The sequence below is a fragment of the Penaeus japonicus genome, unplaced genomic scaffold (assembly GCF_977035675.1).
Source record: "Penaeus japonicus unplaced genomic scaffold, GWHDUDI00000001_assembly GWHDUDI00000006, whole genome shotgun sequence".
Lineage (NCBI taxonomy): Eukaryota > Metazoa > Arthropoda > Malacostraca > Decapoda > Penaeidae > Penaeus > Penaeus japonicus.
This window is the reverse complement of record NW_028234408.1, coordinates 36269647-36279646: the sequence shown is the minus strand read 5'-3', so window position 1 is coordinate 36279646 and position 10000 is coordinate 36269647. Positions and strand designations below refer to the sequence as shown.

The following is a 10000-nucleotide window of genomic DNA, read 5'->3' as shown; positions in this document are numbered from 1 at the left end:
TGTGATTGTGTGTGTGTGTCTGTCTGTCTGTCTGCCTACCAGCCTCTCTCTCTCTCTCTCTCTCTCTCTCTCTCTCTCTCTCTCTCTCTCTCTCTCTCTCTCTCTCTCTCTCTCACTGTCGTTCTCTCTCTCTCTCTCTCTCTCTCTCTCTCTCTCTCTCTCTCTCTCTCTCTCTCTCTCTCTCTCTCTCTCTCTCTCTCTCTCTCTCTCTCTCTCTCTCTCTCTCTCTCTCTCTCTCTCTCTCTCTAGCCCTCCCTCCCTCTCTCCCTCTCCCTCTCCCTCTCCCTCTCCCTTACCCTTACCCTTACCCTCACCCTCTCCTCCTCTGTTTCCTACTCCCATTCCTACTCACGCTTTAACTTTCTCTTCCTCTCCCTTACCTTTACATTCTCTCTTTCCTCTCTCTCTCTCTCTCTCTCTCTCCCTCTCTCTCTCTCTCTCTCTCTCTCTCTCTCTCTCTCTCTCTCTCTCTCTCTCTCTCTCTCTCTCTCTCTCTCTCTCTCTCTCTCTCTCTGGCAAAAATGCCCTCGCTCTCCAACAACAATGGATCTACTACAGCATGACTTGCTGATTTAATTGTTTTCTCTTTAATTCCGATTTCCGTTTTCCTCGTGAATGTATGACATTTTAAATCTATATCTATAGGCGTATATACTTTCATTTACGTTTGTCTTATGTACACGTTTTCCCTACACATTTGTTTGGCACACAATGTTATTTCTTTTCCATCTATTCCCTGCCGTGATATCCTCTCTCCGCTCTTCTCTGTGGCTGTAACTGGCCATTTTTTTCTTAAGTCATCTATCTATCTGTCTATCTATTTGGTTACAATGGTAAACTTCCTCAGCATTATAGTTTTTATCCTCCCAGCAAACTTTTCGTCTTTTCTACGATACGACAGAGGTCATCACAACACAACACTTCTTTTCCGGCTTCAAACACTGCGTATTCAAAATCATCTGCTAAACCACGGTTTGTCGTTAATGTGTTATTCATTATTAATCTAATGTTTAGAAAATGTTAAACATGACAAATAAATAGTGATAATTCGTTCATGCTAAATCCGTTTACAACTATTTGTGTACATGCTAACCGATTTAACGTTTCTGCGTCTTTATCATTACCTACTTGTGGAGCTAAACAACCCTTAGATATATTGTAATTCATTACAATACCCACTGTTAATAGTCATTTTACTTGTAAAGGCGCAATGCAGACAGGTAAATATAACATCTCAAATAGCGTTCTAATGTTGTCCAATATATTCTGGCACATTCGGGCACTTTACCTATTCTGCCAAAACCATGAGATGCTAAGAACCTGATATAAGCTTTAGTTGTTAAATTAAGCAGTTAATCACCGATATTCGCTTGGAAATATTTCAGGGGTATTTCTAATTGGCGCCGGGAAGTTGTTTCCGAGAAAGTATAATAATTGAAAATTATAACCAGAGACAGATATTTTTAAATTGTTAGTATTTACAGAAAATATTTTCAAAATCTTTATTTATGATGCAACAATGCTGATAAACTCACGGGAAAATAATGTCGCAGAAGTAACTTCTGGCAACTTCAACAACCACGTGATGTACGTTGCCAAATGCACGACACCCTGTGATTCATTTTCATAGGGAATATACTAATGATATTGATTATAATTTTTTTATGCACGTTTCAATAAGCAAATAAAATGATAAAGTCCAAAGTGTAACTATCGATATGGACATTACTGCACCAACATGTCACAGCGATATAAAGTGTTTGCTTCCGAAGTATTAATGTCCACGGGACCATTAACTGTCTATAAAATTCCAATATGTCCAAGTAACACGAAGTTTATATGTCACACATTGGAAGATCCGTGCAATGTCCTAACCACTTATGTTCTTGTCCCCCAAAAAATGAGTTATGCGTTCAATGGTATGCGTTCCCCATACAAATCATATTAATCAGTGAGACTGAGCGAGAGAGAGAGAGAGAGAGAGAGAGAGAGAGAGAGAGAGAGAGAGAGAGAGAGAGAGAGAGAGAGAGAGAGAGAGAGAGAGAGAGAGAGGAGAGAGAGAGAGAGAGAGGGGGGGGAGAGAGAGAGAGAGAGGAGAGAGAGAGAGAGAGAGAGAGAGAGAGAGAGAGAGAGAGAAGAAAAAATATATACAGAGAGAGAGAGAGAGAGAGAGAGAGAGAGAGAGAGAGAGAGAGAGAGAGAGAGAGAGAGAGAGAGAGAGAGAGAGAGAGAGAGAGAGAGAGAGAGAGAGAGAGAGAGAGAGAGAGGGGGGGGGGGGAATCCTCAGAGAGTACCTATACAGGAACCCTCCAGCTGAGAGTATACAGATCAAGGTTAAGTGGATCGCCGGCCCGATAAAGTGTGCCTTGATTCAAGAGTAATAATTTTAGTACCACTTAGTTGACATTGTATTATTGAAAGTTCCGTTTAGTAGAAGCTAGAATCATGTATTCTTGCATGTGTGTATGTCTCTATATACCTGTCTGTTTGTTTGTATATTTGCTTGTGTGTGTGTGTGTGTGTGTGTGTGTGTGTGTGTGTGTGTGTGTGTGTGCCGTGAAAGTTAATGAGCACGTCTTTATGTATATATGAATGGTTTGAATACTGTCTTATGTCGTTTGTTTAATTAACTACTCAGTAGATTTTCTAACATGGGCAGCAATTGATAATCCTCTATATTTCCTAACTAAACCACTTACTATAGAATTATATGTGTGATTGTGTGTGTGTGTGTGTGTGTGTGTGTGTGTGTGTGTGTGTGTGTGTGTGTGTGTGTGTGTGTGTGTGTGTGTGTGTGTGTGTGTGTGTGTGTGTGTGTGTGTGTGTGTGTTGGTGTGTGTATAAAACAACTAAACTCAAACTAATAAACTAATACGTGGCGATTTGTCGTGGTGAGGACGGACTGTGAACGTATTCCAGCTTGTGTACGTACGTCCATGTACGCTTTTACAGCTCGCCTTACTCGGGTGTGACCTCACTAGTGTTGACATATCATGAGCATTCTTCTGGCGATGTTTGCATTCTAAACCGTATCATAGTTTATCATCTAAATGGTTAATCTAAAGTGGAATCATGATACATTAGTGTCTATGTGGTTTTAATTGAAGAAATTGCTTCAATAACTGTCTAAGCCTTGCCAGGAATGTAAGGTAGCAAGCATTCAAATTTGGACGGTGTTCTTGCTTTTAAACACAATAATACAAAAACAATGTATAGCTTATGAATACTGATCATTTCTTTAAAATAACTGCGATACATTTATCTATATTTTAGCGTAATAGATGGCAACATTTGCGACCACGGGAACCCCTGACAGTGTCCAAAGGTGCCATCCGTCAATTTTTTTCTTTAATATCTGTATTCCATCGCAGAATACAGCACGGACTACGTAAGTTTCTGAACGACAGGCACTTCCATGTTATGTTGTGGCGAACGTTAAAAATGAATGGTGCAGTCTTGTTAAGAGCGAAAACAGGGTGCAACAAGTACATGGAGCGTGTACTACCATTAGACGCGGCAACTCTCATGGACCGCAACGGCCTTCACTCGGTGCATTTGACGGTAGCGCTTCCTGCCCATGAATTTCTCTTTTACTTTTTATATTAATCGAATTAATAATTCTCCTTACCAATACCACCAAATAGGTATTGAAAACTAACTAAGCCCCTCGATCACCAACAGTTCTACAAAATACAGACGATTCGCACGGAGTTTTGCGACCTATGCTAAATAATTCGAATGCGCCGACAGGTGACGGACTGGCGTGATCCCGGCCGTGTCTATGTCGCTCCCGGACTCCCGTACACGGCCGACGCCCATACACGGATTACGCTCTTTGGAAATGCAGCATCACTATGCGATTATTCAACCGAGCTTTTGGTAATTTGGCCCGGGGAGCACGGGGAGCTTACAAGGTGCAGCGCCTAAGAACATAATGGAATGTATGGTGATGCAGTTGCTATGCTCGGTCGGGGATTTGCTGTTTCGGTATATAGTGGTAGATTTTAACACATGACGCATTTGAATATCATAGGATTCCAAATTATACAAAAATACCCAACCCGTATAACATATTCAATAGCGTTTCAGGCAAGTAAAATTATTTAATTATTTCATACATTAAACTATTACATAAATTACTAGATTATATATATATATATATATATATATATATATATATATATATATATATATATATATATATATATATCCACCTACACTGTCAAAATAAATGCGTATTAGAATGATAATATGCAATGAATAGTCATTTCTTACGAGCTTACAATTTGATATCGCTAAGTGATATATCCCTGTGAATCAGCAGTATTTATCTTATCAATTTCTAGGAAAGAGATAAAACGCGTAAAATACATAATCATACGTATGATATTTACAAAAACATACAAAAACTTGAAAACCACAACATCGACGCGGGACCAAAGCATTAACGTATCCCTCCCTGTCTGAATGAACTACGAGCAAGTAAGGGAAGGGACATCATTTAGGCCTATTTGGCTACATTTCAGACTGGTCACGTAGGCCTCTTCAGAAGGAAGGTAGTAGCTCTTCCTGAGTTATCTGTCTCATCTGTATCTTTTTTTGTTTTTGTTTTTTTTACGTTCGTATTAGCGTAAGAAAATACTGTAGTTACGATTCGTTTCAAAGAGTATATATTCCGTTATACGAGTATACTTCGTATATATCTAAGTATTATAGAAGGTGATCTTTCGTCTAAATGTTTTGAACGGAAGATCACGGGAAATATCACCATAATATTGAGAAATGGATAAAAGAGAAATAATATGTTTACAAAATATAAATACGATTTTCCTGATGTGTAGCAGATAACGAAAAGGTAAACAAAAACGATATATATACCTTGGTAAATACAGGTAAGGAAGTAACACCTACGGGTGCAGCTTAATTGAAGTCTACTATTTGTTTACGGTGAGATAAGAATTACATTTTCACACATTGTTCTGTGTCAAATTCAGTGGGATGAAGAGCCGACGGGACGGAGCCTCTGATGGTCGGTTACTAGGCGGGTTAGGGGGACGAAGGGGAGGAAGGCATGGGGAAGGGAAACAGTGGTCAGTGTGAGAAAGGGGGAGATAGAAAAGAGGGTGAGAAAGTGGACATGGAAGAGGGTGAGTGTAGTGTGGGAATCCGATGGACTGGCTTGTTTGGTTATGAGAAAGGGTTCTGAGAGAAGCTGGGAGTGCTCCGCTGACAAGGGAATGGAAGGGTGGACTGTACGTTGTGCAGTTTACCTTTTGGGATGCAAGGGAAAGAAGAACGTTTGAAAATACAACAACAAAAAGTGATTTGTGATTTTGGTGAAGCAGGGAAAATAGCTACATCCTCGAAAATAAGAAGTTTGGAACGCGGGGTAGTTCATGGGAGTTGGAGTCTTGTAGTGACGACCTCTCGTGGTATGGGAAGTTATCATTAAAAGGATGCACTTGTTAATAACAGTAGCAAAGTTGGAATGCACGGCGGATAGAGATAATGACTATGATGATGGGGGAATGAAATACATAAAAAAGGAGGGAAGGAAGTGGAAAGAGGGAGAGTGAACCAGGAAGAGACTATACCTGAAGAAAATATGTGCGAGGGAGAGAGAATAAAGCGTCTAGGGTCGCCCAGTTACCGAGGGGGTCAGGGAGTGGTCAAGGGAAGGAGGAATAGGAAGAAAGGGGAGCAGAATGATGGGAGAATCGTGGATACAGGGACAGAAGTACTCAATAGAGGAGTGGGAGTGGTTGGCTGAGGATGACCGAGGAAGGTTCGTTGGTAGGGGAAGGGTTAAAGCAGTTGACAAGGTTAATAGAAGAATTTTTATGCGTTAGCCACACAGCAAGCGCGGCTGATTTAAGAGCAGATACTATGGGAGACCTCGTATAATCTATGGAACCGCGAAGGGAAGTACATCGGGTGTAAACTATGTACACCATTATTTAACGTGTGGACAAAGAACCGGAGGGTTGACTCAGAAGAGTTTATCCTTTGTCTAACGCTTATCACCGGGAACAAACTCCGAGATGAACACTATTAGCAATCATTGCCAATCGGTTCGGATCGTGCATCGCTGCAGTCACAATATGACGCCTGCTCCCTCTTCAGATCGCACTGCCACGAAGATGAAGCAGGAAAGTAACACGTGGAACAAATGGGAGGGAATCCCGCGGTTATGCTTCCTACTCAGAAGAACTGAGCATATAACGCAACTGCTTTTGTATACGTAGTGTCGTCTTTCTGCTTGGGATAGCAAAATTATGTAAGTGCATTGATCTGGGAAGAAATAAAAAAAAATTCTTAGAGAAAATCCTCTTCAAAGTTCGTTTTGGAACTACTGTTACAAATTTCATTACATTTTTTTTTTCCTTTTTCTTTTTTTTTACTGAATTATATTTGAACTGATCTGGCCACATCAATCAATACACCAATGTTTGTTTCTCTCAGGTCAGCCTGAAGAAGCCGCCGTCGCTGGGACACTTGCCAAGAGAGGCCATACTAGTTGATACTAGTGTGGCGCCTGCTGACTCATTATCTGTCAAAGCCGCCCGCTGATTGGTCGACGAGCGCATGACGTCACGCAGTCTGACTTATCCTTGTGTAATGATGAGATTGCATTTACGCACTCGTACTCGGTTGTCCTTTTATGTAAACTAAAAATTAACATCAAATAAAATTTCAGACGACCTCAAGTTCATGGTTTTCGTCACTTAGAATGAACAGGATGATCTTGGGACACGGCTTTCTTATTTCATCCGAGGCGCTCGTCTAAACAAAGGAACCTTACTTGCTCCGTTTCCATACACTGCACAATGAGGAATTCCCATCTGTCTCGTTCGGGGAAACAAAGTGAACAATATCTTGTTTAGCAACATCATTCTTGATAAATGCATAATAGCTTTACGAATTGGGGATATTCCACGCCGTATCACTCAGTTCGCAAGTATCCTTTTGTCTTGTTAACAAACAGTCATTTGTGTTCACTAAGAGATCCCCTAATTTATAGCACTGACTTTATGACATCACTTTTTTGTGCATGTCTCTAGTTAGTCCCCTTATCTTCCGAAATATAACACAATTATCCGGGGGTCATAAATCATTCTGGCAAGGTAGTGAAACATTTTTATCATTCCCTCCAGAACACTACAATAAAACTTAATAATGAATTAAATTAATGTTTCTTCCACACGGATCACTTACCAAGGAAGAACAATTACCATCTCTGACATCATCCCATCCCTAAAACTATAAATAAACTCTCCTCTTCTCCCCCCCCCCGCCTCGCCTCTCCCCTTCCCTCCCATCCACTCTCACTCAGACGAAGAAAAAAAAACAACAACAAGAGAGGGCATCCACAGCAAGTATGCAAGTGCGTCGTTGCAGACAGGACAAGAAGAGGCCACAGCTCTGTCCCGGTTATGAGAGTCTAACCTACAAAGTGACCGGCGGGCGTCACGTGTTGCTAAGGGTGTTCTGGGTGACTGGCTATTAAACCGTGCGATTGTTAACATCCTCCCGTAGATATTATGACTCATACTCGTCTACTAATTGTGATAACTATAGATGGCAATAATGACAGTGTGTAATTGAAAAAAAATAACATCAGTACTAATGACGAAGAAAGAGTGATAACAATCATTACATGGCTATAAAGGTGTATAGACCGAGTGATAACAATCATAATGATACTACGGCTTTTACGCCATGCGAATGCCAACTTCCTCCCATAGCAATAACTCTAGTATCGTCGGTGGCGAATGCTCCTTGAATGTCTGTAAATACTGTTGGAATTACTGTCGCTAATGGCGTTACCAATAGCCTATCATTTTTATTATTCTTCCTTTTATTTTTTTGTTGGAATCAAAATAATAACAGTAATAATGATAGTGACACTAATAAGGGTGATAATCGTAATCAAGTGCGAAGAAAGCGACAAATATTGTTATGATGCTTTTAATAGTTATTATCATCATTATTATCATATATGATAAAACGATGAGTTGCTAAGCTAAATTAGTAACTGTTGAGGGGACAATTATGCAAATATTCATAGCATGTATCAAAATTATTACCAGTATTATCATGCAGCACCTATGTAATCATGTGCATTAATATTATTATTTTAGAAGTAATATCATTATCCCTAAGGTTAAAATAACTAATATAATAATTATTATTATATACAATCTTCATCATCATTATCATTATTATATCAACCTCCATTATTTTTTCCACATAGTCAAGATCATTTTTTTCATTTAATCATTAGAAGACGAACAATGAATAATTGCCAAAACAATCAACATAACGATGAGGAAATCTGTTCAAGAATATATAGAAGTAGTTTCCCAGTGACATAGTATAAACAATAATATAATGACATGATAAAAAACGTATCAGACACCCCCCCCCCCCACAAACCAAAGACAATCTCATTGTTGATACATCTACGTCATCTCACTACAATGAATACACACCATTGGTATTTGTGTTCCTTCCAGCACACGACCAAGAATGTAATAAGGGCGGCGTGACGTCACAGCGCTTGGACTTCCCGGTTGACTGAAGAGCAGCAGGTAACGGCGAAGAACGGCGTGACGTCACACTCTCTGGTGTTCCCGGTGGTGTGGTATGACTCGAGTCCTCTTTCTGGGTGAAAACGGATTTGTAGTTTGAGTTGCAAGATTGCTTCGTATGTGAGGAAAAGTGAAAGAGTCTATGTAGCAATGTTTATTTATTCCGTGCATTCTTTTCTTCCCTTTTCTCCGAAAGATAGAGGAAGCCGGCTCACAGGCAGGAAAGCGTGACGTCACACACGGGTCGACGTGGGTACCACTGATGATCGAGCTGGTGCCGTCCTTCTATCCTCACCCCGTACCCTCCCACCCCCAGCTAGTCCCCCCTTCCCAGCTCCCATCCCTCCCCCAGCCAGACCCCTTCCCCACACCCACTCTTCTCTATTCTCCCTCCTCCTCCTCCTCCTTCCTCGCCCTCTCCGTTCTCTCCTGCACCCTCCCTCCCCCCACCCCATGCCACACCGCCCTACACATCCACCGCCTTCGTTTTGTGTGTTAGCCTGTCTCTAACTGGAGTCTTCTCGCCCCGATTTAGTCCGCCAGAGTGTGTGAGTGTCCGACATATCTAACCTATGGCGACCAAGGAGAAACGAGTCTCGCTGTGATATCCTGTAAACACTTTACTCCCAAACCTGATGGCTTTTTCTCGTATTCCACGATTCTGACACTTGAAGAACAAGCAAAATATTACACCGGGAATGAAACGCAGGAACAAGATTACTGAGTGATCTAAAAAGATGTGAAATCCCACGTTAACTCTTCAGGTCGAGACATCCTGCCTCTCTTTCAGCATATAGACTGGGTTCTGTTCCTACACTAAGAGTCGCCGGCCTTTGTTAGGACGAGCTGACCACAGCGTCTGCGAGGGGAGGATAGGGAAGGAGAGGGTGGGGGTATAAGGCCCTGGAGGGAGGGGGAGGAAGAGGAGGGACTATAAGGGAGGTACAGGAGGGGTTTGGGGGGAGGGGGGATGGCGGCAAACCAGACTACGAGGAAAAGGGAGAGGAGGAAGGAGGGGGAGGATGTTATGAAGAAACGGTTGTGAATAGGATAGCTTCTAGTTTAGTTTTTGTTTTCCTCTTTGTATATTTTAATTGAGATACAAATTAATAAGTGAATCTACTGACATATCGCACAAGGAAGATCTTGAGATATGGTTCTTAGATAGGAAGGAGATAACAAGACACACGAAGATGGTAACAAGAAGTCGAGATAGTTATTTAGCAGCTGTGTCGAGGGAAAGTGAAGACAAACATCTGTATAAGAGAATATCGACGAAAAAAGAAAGATTAATAAAAATGCAATGAGCGAAATCCATATTTTAAAAAATAAACAATGAAAACCGAGGAAGATATTAACTAACGATAAAGTCCAGACGACTGGCGAATAAGGAAGAGAAGGAAAATCAA

At 41.1% G+C, this 10000-nt stretch overlaps 1 long non-coding RNA gene across 11 annotated transcripts in view; it reads left to right on the top strand.

Moving 5' to 3' along the window:
- LOC122264977 (uncharacterized) overlaps nucleotides 1–10000 on the top strand; it is a 25411-nt gene that overhangs the window by 15077 nt on the left and 334 nt on the right. The window contains exons 1-5 of one of the 11 annotated variants that reach the window (XR_015191110.1): nucleotides 4421–4556; nucleotides 6124–6277; nucleotides 6463–7492; nucleotides 8517–8644; nucleotides 8788–10000. The exon at nucleotides 8788–10000 is cut by the window's right edge and continues 334 nt beyond it. This is a non-coding gene — a long non-coding RNA (uncharacterized LOC122264977). Of the gene's footprint in view, nucleotides 1–3703; nucleotides 3880–4420; nucleotides 4557–4991; nucleotides 5030–5051; nucleotides 5148–6123; nucleotides 6278–6462; nucleotides 7493–8516; nucleotides 8645–8787 lie in introns of those variants that run through there. The other 10 variants (XR_015191111.1, XR_015191107.1, XR_015191106.1 and 7 more) reach the window with 10 other exon arrangements.